The 13,805-nt window shown below is 45.0% G+C and overlaps 1 protein-coding gene across 1 annotated transcript in view; it reads right to left on the reverse strand.

Annotated features, from left to right (window-relative positions):
- The window catches only part of STXBP4 (syntaxin binding protein 4), a gene marked incomplete at its 3' end in the record, with an annotated part of 112,783 nt that extends 98,994 nt beyond the window's left edge, over window positions 1-13,789 (reverse strand). The window contains exon 1 of the mRNA XM_008585150.1: window positions 13,778-13,789. The remainder of the gene's footprint in view (window positions 1-13,777) is intronic.
- Window positions 13,790-13,805: the final 16 nt, after the last annotated feature.

A 13,805-nucleotide genomic window follows, 5' to 3' on the forward strand; every position in this document is an offset into this window, starting at 1 on the left:
AAAACATTTTGTGAATATCAAAGTGATTTATATAAAAATAATTTAAGATAGATCTTGGACGTGGCCCGCACCATCTTGGACACAGTTCATGCCATCTTGGATGCGGTCACGTCACCTTGGACACAACTAACATCATCACGGACGTGACCAGCACCATTTTGGACATGGTCTCATCACCTTGGATGCGACTGACGTCATCAAGGATGCGACCGGGGCCATATTGAGTACAAAATGGCAGCCAGTCTTTTTCCCTACCTCATGGTTTCCTTAAAGAAACCGCCTACCTCGTGGTTTCCCAGACAAAGAAACCCTTCCACTCCTGCCTGGAGTTACCTCCCATCTTGACTAGTCACCCCTACCCACCACAGCTGCACCAATTATTGACCTGATCCCACAGAGCAGCACGCCCCCCCCCCCCATTTTTCGTGCCCACCAACCCATATAAGCATATGTACTCCATCTGGCTGCCTGCCCTGCCATTTTGAGTGCAGCCTGGCAGGTTTTTCCTCCTTTAATAAAGCCTGAATGGTACCCAGCATTTTGGCTCGTTTTCTTTCATTTTGGTGCCGAAACCCGGGAAGGGTCTTGGCCAGATCATTGGCTAATCTCCTCTCTTGGGCTGATTGGCTCCGGCCGCCCCTCCCGGACCTGCTGGACCGGGTGCCCCGGGACTCTCTCATCTTTGCCTTGACGCTTCAGACTGACACATCTACCACTAGCCTCATTTGGGGTGAGTTAGGAGAGTCCTTCCCATCTACTCATATGGGTTTTCTCAATCCTCTGTCTATGACTATGGTCTCACTCGAAAGACCAGGCACCTGGCTGATAAAGCCCCTCTCCTGTCCCGTTTACAGGGGACACCCTCATACTGGTGGCTGCCCTCTGTCCAAGGGGGCAGAACAACAACAGTGATGCCCCTTGTTGTTCCCACCCTCTTTCTACTGGGACTTCTCCTCTTTCTCACCCTCAGCATGGGATCCGCTCAGACTAAACCCTCCCGATCTACTCCTCGGCAGTGCCTCTTGGCTAATCTATGACCTCTTGGCCTACAAGGAAATATAAAACCCAAATGGCTCCTTTTTTATTGTAATTGAGTCTGGCCTAGATATAAACTCGATAACGAATCCCAACAGCCAGAAAATGGCACCTTTGATCTGGCCACCCTAACAGATCTTGATAATCTCTGTCACAGAAGCGGCAAGGCAGGAGAGATTCCCAACGTTCAGGCTTTCTTCTATCTTCGGTCTGGCCCCTCCCTCTGTCAAACCTGTACTATGTCTCAAATCCTCCTTGCCCACGCTCGGCCTCCTGCATCGGATGCTGACTCTCCTTTCAATCCCTCAGACCACTCCGCACTCCGGCCCCTGCCATATGCCTCCGGCCCCTCCCCAGCCCCTTTGCCTGCACCAACCCCGCCCCCTTTGCCACTGCGCACCTGCTCTCAGGATGCCTCCTCCACCCATCCGGCCCCTCTCGACCTGCCAGACCCCTTGTATCCCCTTCGTGAGGTTGCTGGTATGGAGGGCACTGTTTGCATACATATTCCCTTTTCTCTTTCTGATCTTTCCCAGGTTGAAAAGCATCTTGGATCTCTCCAAACGGACCCTGATACTTATGTAAAGGAATTTAAATACCTCTCACAATCCTATGACCTCAGCTGGCATACTATTTTCATGATCCTTACACCTATGCTTTCACCTGAGGTTCGAGAACAGGTCTGGGTTGCGGCCCAACAACATGCAGATGAGTTGCATGCACAAAACAATAGATTGCCCACAGATGTTGAAGCTGTCCCTTGTGTTGACCCCAGTTGGAATTATCAGATCAGACATGGAGACCATGACCTCCGAGATCAAATGGTCATCCATATAGCTTCTGCTTTGCAAAAACTTACCCAGAAGTTGGCTAACTATGATAAATTGAGAGAAATTACCCAACGATCCACTGAGAACCCCAGCGAGTTCCTAACCTGTCTCTTGGAGGCACTACAAAAATATACCCGCATAGATCCCTCTTCCCTGGCTCGGATGGCTCTCCTCCATTCCCATATTATCACTCAGTCTGCCCCAGACATTCAGAAAAAACTAAAAAAACTCAAAGATGGCCCCAGTTCCAGCCAGAGAAATCTCAATCTGGCTTTCAAAGTTTTTAATAATAGAGAGGAGGAGGAAAAGAAGGAGCGATACAAGAGAGATCAGGTCAAATACCAGCTTCTGGCCAATGCCATCCGGGGACCCTCTACCCAAAGTGCTCACATATCAAAATCTCAAAATGTGCCAACTGGCAACTGTGTCAAGTGTGGCCAACCAGGCCACTGGGCTCAAGCCTGTCCTAACACTAGGCTCCCTCCTGGGCCTTGCCCACATTGCAGGCAGGAGGGTCATTGGGGGGTCAACTGCCCCACTCTCCAGAGAGGGAGTGGGCCAATCCCCGCCCCACCAGTAAGACCATCCTTGCCTGAACTTCTTGGCTTTGCCCAGGAGGAGGGCTGACGAGGCCCAGGGTTCAAGGCCCCCATGGAGATCACAACACATGAGCCCAGGGTAACTCTCCTCATAGCAGGTAAGCCAATCTCTTTTATTATCAATACAGGGGCTACTTATTCCACTATCCCCAAATATTCAGGGCCCACCACTTCATCCTCTATCTCCGTGGTGGGTGTTACAGGATCCAAATACTGCCCTCGAATGACACCACCCCTCCCCTGCACACTTCACCACACCCACTTCTCAGATGAATTCCTGGTTATGCCCCAATGCCCTGCCCCTTTATTGGGGTGTGACATTCTCTCAAAGTTCAGGGCAACTTTAACCTTATGTGATCAAACACCTTCCTTGCTGTTGTTGGCCCAAGACACCCCAGACCTGGACTCTACGGACTCCACCTTTCCCTTTTCCTCTAACCTGGTCAACCCAATTGTATAGGATACATCTTCCCCCTCCATCGCCACTCATCACTCCTCCATCCATGTTCTTTTAAAAGACCTTCTCTTTTTCCGAACATTCCTCAATACCCCATTGCTCTCAGTCATCTCATAGGGTTAAAGCCCATCATACATAAACACCTTTCCTCCAACCTTTTACAACCCACTCATTCATCATACAACATACCCATCCCCCCAGTGAAGAAGTCCAACAGCTAATACCACTTGGTTCAGGACCTCTGAGCTGTTAATGCAGCTGTTTTACCTGTAACCCCTGTTGTTCCCAATCCCTACACCCTCCTATCCACCACTCCTACTACAACTTGTTTCTTTTCAGTCCTTGACCTCAAAGATTCTTTCTTTTCTATTCCCCTTCACCCCTCCTGCCAAGACTTGTTCGCCTTCACATGGACCAATCCTGACACACATCGATCCCAACAACTCACCTGGACAGTCCTACCCCAAGGACTTTGGGATAGCCCCCACTTCTTTGGCCAAGCCTTAGCTTGAGACTTATGTGAATTTCCGCTCACCTCTAGCACCATACTACAATATGTAGATAACCTTCTCCTATGTAGCCCCTCATATGAGGACTCACAGGCCCACACTATTGCTCTCCTTAATTTCCTGGCCTCCAGGGGATATCAAGTGTCCCACAGCAAGGCCCAAATTTCCTCCCCTTCAGTCACCTATTTGGGAATTCACCTTACTCCCAGCACCAGAGAGAGAATGGTAGATCACAAGAGTCTAATTTCTGAACTCCCTACCCCCATCACAAAGGGCGAAATACTTTCTTTTCTGGGACTTGCAGGGTATCTTCGCCTATGGATTCCTAACTTTGGCGTGCTAGCAAAGCCACTTTATGAGGCAGCCAAAGGGGATCTCGCCATTCCCTTAGCTCCCACAAAGCCCATTCATTCTCCCTTCTAGCAACTAAAGGCTGCTCTCCTCACACCTCCAGCTCTATCTCTCCCAAAGATAGAGATATCTATCTGTCTTGTCCTTTTATTCTATATATCACCGAGACCCAAGGATTGGCAGTCAGAGTTTTGGGACAAGAAGCAGGAGATAGTTTCTCCCCAGTTGCATACCTCTCAAAACAACTAGACACCACAGCCTGGGGATGGGCCCCTTGCTTATGGGCCTTGGCGGCAGCCACCTTTCTAACACAAGAAACCTCTAAATTAACCTTTGGACAACCGTTATTTGTTCCCCTCACCACCTTCAAGACCTTGTCAATCATAGGCAATGTCAATTCTCTCTCCCTCCTGTCTACAACTCATCCACCTTACTTTCATTGAAAATTCTCAGTTTTCCTTTAAACCTTGTCCTCCTTTGAACCAGCCACTCTCATCCCAAGGCACTCTCAACCCATAGAACACAATTGTATGGAGGCCCTAGATTTTTTCCTCGATCCCTTTCCACACATCTCACAACACCCCATTACAGAGCCCCAACACACAAGGTTCACAGATGGGAGTGCCATCTCTGCACCAGTCCCCCAGGCAGGATATGCCATAGTAAGCTTAACACAAACTATCAAGGCTGCTCTGCTTCCTCCTAACACCACCTCCCAACAGGCAGAACTTGTTGCCCTCACCCGTGCTCTCACACTGGCCAATGATAAATGAGTCAATATATACACAGACTCTAAATACGCCTACCACATCTTACATTCCTGCGCAGCTATATGGAAGGAGAGACGATTCATGACTACCCAAGGAGGGCCCATAAAAAATGGACACCTCATCAGGATGCTTCTTGAGGCTGCCAGCTTCCAAAGGAGGTCAAAGTTATACACTGCAGGGGACACCAGGCCTCCAGTAGCCCCATAGCTCAGGGTAAGAAACGAGTAGACCTTACTGCAAAACAGGCCACTCAATCATCAGATCCCCACACTTCCTTCACCCCAGTTCTTCTTATGACCCCTACGCCTTCACCCCAATACACCCCTCAAGTGGTACACCGCCTCCTAGAACTGGGGGCCCAAAAGAAAGATGGCTGGTATGTTATTTCTGGTCATTATGTTCTCCCCGAGACACAAGTGAAACAAATCCTCTTAGATTTCCACAATACAATCCACATAGGCCATGAACCCTGTCACACCTCCTCTAGCCTCTATACTATTTTCCCCACATGATCAAATTACTTAAACAAATCACCCAAAACTGCTCCATTTTTTCCTGTTGTTCCAATCAGGGCGGCCTCCAGATCTGATCCTTTCCCACCCATCAGGCTAGAGGCTGTACTCCTGGCCAAGATTGGCAAATTGATTTTACCCACATGCTTCCCCACAAGAAAATGCGCTACCTCTTAACCTTAGTAGATACCTTCACAGGATGGGCAGAGGCTTTCCCTTCCACTGCAGAGGATGCAGCCACAGTGACACGAGCTCTCGCCTCAGAAATCATCCCCCATCTTGGCCTACCCACTGGCCTGCTGTCAGACAACGGCCCGGCATTCATTTCCCAAGTCACACAACTCACAGCCCAAGCCCTAAACATCAAGTGGAACCTTCACATACCACATTGGACTCAGTCATCCAGCAAAGTAGAAAAGGCTAATCATCTCATTAAAGCACACCTCACCAAATTGTGCATGGAGCTTCATCTTCCCTGGACACAGCTCCTCCCTTTGGCACTAGCTCACTTACAGGCTGCCCCCCATAAACCCACTGGCTTCGGGCCATTTGAACTCATGTACGGCAGGCCCTTCACCCTTACACCACTACCTCCTAGCTCATCACCTTTAGGCCAGTATCTCCCTGCTCTTTTGCTTATTAGGAACCTTCTTCATGAACAAGACAACCATTTACTACCTCATCCTTTCCAAACTGCTCCCTCAAATTTAAAACTAAGCCCGGGACAGTAAGTATACATTAAAACCCAGACCCCAAAGCCCCTCTCACTGTGCTGGGAGGGGCCTTATACAGTACTTCCCACCACCCCCACTGCAGTAAAGGTACTAGGAAAGACCTCTTGGTACCACCTATCTGTGGTAAAGTTAGCACCTGAGGCTCCACCCAACGAATCTATGCACACCAATCCAGAGGGGTCCCTCTGCTCAACCCCTAACCCAACATTTCCTTATACTTCATCTATCTTAGGACCCACAAAATTAAAAAATTTCCAGGACCTCCACTCTTCCCCCAGTTCCAGAGGAGAAATCATCTCCCCTCCCGGCAATCATCCTCTTGCTTTTACAGGCCCCTCTACCTCGCTCATACAAGAGCCACTCCAAGATTGATCCCAACCTGCTATCCCGAGTTTGCCATCGTGGGGCATGATAAGTATATGCCATCCTGTGTCTCTAACCTTTATTGTGCTACTTGTCCTAACACTGGCTATAGGATTGGCATCCACCACCCCAAGAGATTGTAGCAACATAGAAAAAATTCTCCTGGCACTCCTATACCTCGTGCCAGTAGGATGTGTCTTAGCAATCTCACTGAGTCAATGTACCTTTTAAATTAACTTTTTCTGCCCCAATCCCAAAAGAGGTGATACTACCCCTGGCAGTTATCCTTTCACTCTTACAGGCCCGCTTCACATCATTTATTCAGGATCTAAACTGAGACAGATCCCAGCCTGCCTCCTTTGACGTGGATAACATCCTTGAGTGGGTGACTGAGCTAGCCTGGCAGGGCATCCTCTGCGATTACACCCCTTACGGATTTGCCCTCTACTCCTTTTTTCTATCATGTGTTCTCTCAGTCCCCCCACCCTCACATTTTTCCTCCTTCTGTTTTTGCAGCTCTCACCATTAACATGGGTATCTGCTTCACCATGCACACAGCGCATTTCCCAGGTCAGAATCTTCGGGTTGGGATGGACGACTGGTGCACAGGCACTGGGTAGACTTGGGCATGGGACTATCCAAACTATTTTCACAGATATTACACATCTTCTGGCCCCCTGCTATAAGTCCACAGCCACATCATGTTCCCATGGGGGGAAAAAAAACCCTACTGGATGGTTCTTTCCAAGGGGAACTCTGGTGGAGCCCAGTGCTCTCCAAGAGGCAAATATGTGTGCTTCACTAAAACCACACCTAGGTTATAGTGATGGGGGAGGGCTCCAGGATGAAACATGTCAAAAACAAATTAAACGAGACATTAAAAGTCTTACTCCCACCCAGCCAAGCCAATGTCTTCTCTGGCTCCCTCGACCCCAACGTCCATCCCAAATAGACCCCAAAGTTATACAGCTCCTCAATGCCACCCACCATTTGCTTAATTATATGTCTCCCTCATTAGTAGGGGGGTGCTGGCTCTTCCTGCGAATGACCCTTCCCCAATACCAGGCTACACCCGTATCTAACTTCAATCTGTCTAACTGGCCTACAGACAATCATACCTCAGGCCTTTTGGGAATGGTGCCCACCCACATCACTTTAACTCAGCCAGCAGGGTATTGTCTAACAAATCTTAGTGGCAATATAGAAGTGGGCAATCTCACAATAAAAGATTGCAAACAGACCATTCCAAGGGACAACACAAACATCATCTGTAGCCTCTGGAAAGGGTCTACTTTGTTTGTGGGCCATTTTCATACCAATGCCTTCCACAGAACTGGATGGGAACTTGTGCCTTAGCAATTTTAACACCCCAAATTAACATTGTCCCTGGCAACCAAATTTTAGAGATCCCTCTGGTGGCTCACACTTGGGTGAAATGAGCTACTCAGGTTATTCCTCTGCTACTCGGGCTCGGCGTAGCGGCAGGAGTGGGAACAGGAGTGGGAGGCATAGCTACCTCAACAACTTACTATCATAAAGTAACCCGAGAGCTAGCTGATGGACTTGACCAGGTAGCCCAAACTTTGATAGCCCTCCGAGACCAATTAGATTCCCTAGCAGAAGTTGTCTTACAGAACAGGTGAGGATTAGGACTGTTAACAGCACAGAAGGGAGGTCTCTGTCTAGTCTCAGGAGAAGAATGCTGCTTTTATACCAATAAATCTGGCATCGTTAGAAATATGGACCAACAATCCCATGACCAAATGGTAAAAAGGAGACAAGCTGCCACTAATTCTTGGGAAGGGTGGAGCAAGCTATGGAAATGGACCCCTTGGCTGATGCCCCTACTGGGACCCCTTACCATTCTGGGACTTCTCCTGCTGTTGGCCCCTGTCTTTTCCTGTGTTTTTCCAGTTTTTTGCAGGACCGTACATAGGCTTTCGCCAACCAAAAGGTAAATGAACTGTTCATGGAACATAAATATCAACCTCTCCTTTTAGAAGATCTCACCCTATGACAGGATGATGGCATTTTTGTGTGGCCAGATTTTTCCTCCTCACCCACTTTCAGCAGGAAGTAGCTTCAGAAAATGAGGCCTTCGCCCCTTTTCCCCTTTTCGTATACTTGAAAGGCAGGAATGATAGATCTTGGACATGGCCAGTGCCATCTTGGATGCGGTCATGTCACCTTGGATGTGACTGACGTCATCACGGATGCGACCGGTGCTATATTGAGAACAAAATGGCCGCCAGTCTTTTACCCTATCTCCTGGTTTCCTTAAACAAAGAAACCCTCTACCTTGTGGTTTCCCAGACAAAGAAACCCTTCCACTGCCGCCTGGAGGTACCTCCCATCATTGATTATGTCACCTCTACCCACCACACCCACACCAACTGTCAACCACATCCCACACACCAGCACCCCCTCCCCCTCCCCACCTGCATTTTTCGTGTCCACCAACCCATATAGCCGTATGTACCCCTTCTAGCTGCTCTCTCCACCATTTTGAGCACAGCCCAGCAGGTTTTTCCTCCTTTAATAAAGCCTGAACAGTACCCAGCATTTTGGCTCATTTTCTTTCAATTTGTTTTACCTAATATGTAAAATTGGACATTATCATAGCTAACTAGAGAGAGTTTACAAAATTTAATTATTTACTGCTGAAGTATATTTCAAATTAAAGGTGTTAAGTTTGAAATGTCAGTCTGATCCTTGATAAGTGTGTCATCAACACCTATACCTGCAGAACAGGATTGGACTAGCCTTGCCCTAAGGAGCTCCTATTCTATTCATAGTGAACCCCATTATTTAGCATTAGATATCACAATGATTTATGCATTACCACAAGCACACTGAGACAAGAATTGCAGCCCAGGGTTATGAATTTGTTTAAACCTTCAGAGAAAAACACGTATTTCAGCATTTTCCAACGTTCCATTATGATTGTACCTATGCATATTTTGAGGTTAGACCTTTTATTATCATAAGAACTCCTTGGACTCAAGTTTAAACCTTGGTCTCTGACCCTAATCCTATGTTCAACACTGTCTAAACTGTTTGTTCTAACTTGGAAATAATTTTAAAATGTACCATCTTAAAAACAGGCAATCACATTAATGATGATTTAACTGAAGCAGAAGTACAGAAATACTTCCTAATGCTGAAATCTGTGTTTTTCTTGTTTGTTGTCATCCATCACAAATCTGCTCTCTACAAGATGCAGTAAAAAACAGCAAGAAGGAGTCAAAAAAAAAAAAAAAAAATCCAAGCTTAAGTTCCAGCTCTGCCACTACTCAACTGAGTAAGCCTTGTCAAGTTACTTCATCATTCTAAGCCCATTTCCTCAACAGTAAAATTGGGAGATTGCCTCCTTCATGGACTGAGCTTGCTAAAAGGGTAGGAAGAAGGGCCTATGTCTCTAGAACCAAACTTCCTAACTGGCCTTTCTTCTTTTCTCTTACTCCTTCTAAAATGTTTGGAACTTAGCTTCCTAGAGTTTCCTCTTTCCTTCTTCCTCCTCATTTCTGTCCTGCTGAGATGGTGACCAGTTGGTGACATATCCAATGCCCAGCTTTGAGCTGATGTGCCAAGCAGAGATGAGCTCACATTTCTGGGTCGAAGCTTTCTGCCATGGTAATGTGCTTACATACAGGGAGGATTGAGCAAATAAGTATATACATTGAAGATAATGGTAGCTGGATTTGGATTCACTGTTGGACACCCATACACCTATCTGTATGTGTTTATGTATTTAAACTGTCTAGTTCTCTCTACTGAGAAGGTCTAGAAATAGCACTCCAGTATCAATGAGCACTTCTAGTGCCCAGATTTTGTTTCTAAATAACACTCCCCACTAAAGGAATCGAAACTCCTTGCAGAAATGGCTGACTCCATGGCTAGGACAGGAAAATGCAAGATGAGCCTGGCATATCTTGCTGTAGCAGAAAGTAAGAAAGTGATAAAAGGATGATAGGAACATGTCAAAAAGGCGCTTCTACTTGGCCATGTCTAGGAAAATTTGAAATCAGAATAAAAACTGATAGTAATAAGTTTTAATCTGTGATTAACATAGGAATTCATGAGTCTACACTGATATAAACACATACATGAATAAAACATATACAGAGGAGAAAGAGAAGCTCTACCTTACAGCTGAATGCCAACATAAATCTAGAAGAAGTGATAATATTACAAAACTGTCATCTGACATCCATCACAGTAATAACAGATTCAGGCAAGAATCATCAATGGATGCTAAATCTGGTAGAAGATTGATGAAAAACAAATATTAATACAGTCTCCAAGCTTCTCCCCACAAAATGGTTAATTTGCTTACTTATTAATTAATAAGTGTTACATATTTATTAATTAACCTTATAATAGAGAGAGCTGGCAGACACAATTTTAATAAAGAGATAAAAGTTAACATCACAGTTATGGAATAAATTGACATCATGTGACTCCTAAGAGAATTCACTGAGAACAGCACTGCATCACTTCTGTAGTGCTCTTGCAAAAGGTTCATAAACCACAAGGAAACATCAGACAAACCCATAGTGAGGGACATTATACCAAGCAACCAGCTGGTATTCTTCAAATACATGAAGGATATGAAAAACCAGTAAAGACTGAAGAAGTATTCCAGATTAAAGAAGACTAAACAGACATGACAACTAAAAACAATGAGTAATCCTGGATTGGATTCTAGACCTAAAATGGAAAGGACTGGAACAAATGGGGTAATTTAAATAGAGTCCATAGATAACACAGTATTAAAGACTAAATGTTTGTGTCACCCCAAATTCATATGTTGGAGCCTTAACTCCCAGTGTAGCTGTATATGGATTAAGGAAGTAATTAAGGTTAAATGAGGTCATAAGGGTGGGATCTTGATTTGATGGGATTAACATCTTTCTAAGAAGAGTCATCAGAGAGCTTGCTCACTCCTCCCAGCCATGTGAAGACACAGCAAGATGGTGGACGTCTGCAAGCCAGGGAGAGCCCTCACAAGGAACTGAATCAACTAGCACCTTGATCTTGTACTTCCCAGCCTCCAGAGCTATAAGTAATAAGTGTCTGTTGTTTAAGCAACCCAGTTTGTGGTATTTGTTATGGCAGCCCAAACTGACTACACATGGTAATACTGGATTAATGATAACTTCCTGATTTTGATGCCTATACTGTGATTATGAAGGAGAAAGTGTCCTCATAATTATGAATACACATGTAAGTATTACATTTATGGTTCTGGAACATCATGCCTGCAATCTATTCTCAAATGGAGCAAAAATGTTATAGATTGGAGAATCAAGATGATGAATATGTGGGAAGTTTGTATACTATTTCTGCAACCTTTATTTAAACTTTAAATTGTTTCAAAGTGAAAAGTTAATTGGAGATTGAACTAAATGATATTCTACAAAGTACATTCTCAATATAAGTGAAATACCAAAATATTTTAATCATCATCATAAGTATTTCATAAACATGAATTGTCATATTATCATATTAAGATCAGATATGATGCATATATTGTTTTACTAAAGCAGTAAAGCTAAAAGACCAACACCACTTTATTGCTATCACAATTATTGTACCTTAGAAATGATAGTTCCATTTTGCAATTACAAAAAAATAAATAACAGAGAGTCCAAGACAAAGACACTATTACTGACATATATTTATAACTGCAACCTGGAGCTATACGGAAGGGGTGCCTGGAGAAAAACAATGCTCATTTATTGTTGGCTTGAAGAATGTTTGTATTTGAATTGGATTTGAGTCTATACTATAAGAAAATTAAAATATGAGAGGTCTCCTCCTGAAAGAATTGACAGTCTGCTATAAGAACCAAGGTACACACATATGAAAAAGAATTTCAAATATCATTATAATACAATATGTTTGTAGAATCATAGAATCTTGAAATTTTGGAGACTGTGCCAGAGTAGAAAGGAGTCAGAAAAGAGTTGGATTTTATTGGCTCTGCAATCTTCTGGCCTGGTGACCACAGGTTAATCAATTACTCACTCAAGGTGACCATCATCACTCACGTGGACTACTGCAATTGCCTCCTGATTATTCTACTTCCATTCTTGTCTCCACTCCCTTTAATCCATTCTCCACAAAGTAACCAATATCTTTTTTCAAAAAAATGTGAATCAAATCATATCATTTGTAGGCTTCAAACACTCCAATAGCTTACTATTACTTTTAGAATAAAGACCAAACTCTTGGACATCCCTTTAAAAAGCTCTGTATTATCAGGCCTCCGAATACCTGCTCTGACCCCATTTCCTACCACTTTCCACCCCCCTCACTATGCTAGGAACTTACTGGCCTCCTTTTTGTTCTTCAGGCATATCTAGCGATTTCCTGCCTCTGAGACTTTAGATGGCCCAGAATTGTCATTGTGTAGGTAGCTCCTTATCATTCTTCAGGAGGCTCAAATGTCACCTCTGCAGAAACACCTTAGTTTACCACCCCTCCTCATCACTGAATCACATTATGCTTTTGTCTTCAATGCACTCACTGTTACCTGAAATTCCCTCATTTATTTATGTTACTTGATTATCTCCTGAGTCCCTCAGGAGAAAGCACACACCATAACAAAAGTGATCTTTTGTTTGACTTCTGTGCTATAGCACCAGCAGGTTGAATAGTGTCTGGCCCACAGTAAGAGTGAAATAAATAAATGTTGAATCACTTAAAGTTTCTCGAGCCTTCAGCTTCTTCATAAAGTGGGGATAATTAGACTGGCTCTGGCCATTAGAAATAAAGCCTAACTTTTACTAAATTCTTACTATGCCTTAGGCACTGTGAAAATCATTTTATATGCATATTGTCACTGTTACGATTTCCATTTTATAAATAAGGCCACTAGGTTTTAGAGAAGTCAAATAACTAGCCCAAGGACACAGGGTGATGGTGAGGACCCGGGTAAAAATCCAGAACTGCCTAAACTCAGAACCTGAGCTCTCATCAACTATTTTATAGTTTCTAGAAAGATGCTTCCTTCTGTTACAGTAAATCAAGTATGCAGTCTGCACCCCTCAGGTCCTAGTTTGTCCTGTGGGACCACCGAACAAAGCTATTACATCCCCCATGGGTTTCTTTTCCAAGATGAACATCCCCATTTCCTTCAATCCTCCCTTCAATGATCCTCATATCCTGGTCACTGTCTTCTGAACAAACTTGAGTTTGACAGCGTCACTCCCGCTCCAGCTGTGGTGATTCTCTCTGGACAAATAGTAAAGGGGCATCCGAGCAGGGGAAGCCAATTGCCCAGGGGCTGAGAAAATGCAGATGTCGTGAGTGTCCAAGAGGGCCGTAGTTAACACTGGAAGGCTTCCTGACAGAGGTGGCGCCTGAGCTCAAGGCAAGGGCAGTAAGCACAGGGGCCAGCGAACCCCAGTGAAAGGGCCGCGGATGAGCTGCCGCTGGGGACCGCTAGGTTGAGACAAAGGCTGCTAGAGTTTAGGAAGATCAGGGGCACAATCCCAAATGATGATAAGCTTGCACGCGGACGAGCGAAACGCGTTTCCTAAAAGTAACTTAGAGAAGCACTGGAGAGAAGCAAAGTGGAAGGCACGCTCACGAAGCAAAACGCGAACTTACCCGTAATCTGGCAACCCGGCCTCCGTAG

The sequence above is a fragment of the Galeopterus variegatus genome, unplaced genomic scaffold, assembly GCF_000696425.1.
Source record: "Galeopterus variegatus unplaced genomic scaffold, G_variegatus-3.0.2 Scaffold3472, whole genome shotgun sequence".
NCBI classification, from domain to species: domain Eukaryota; kingdom Metazoa; phylum Chordata; class Mammalia; order Dermoptera; family Cynocephalidae; genus Galeopterus; species Galeopterus variegatus.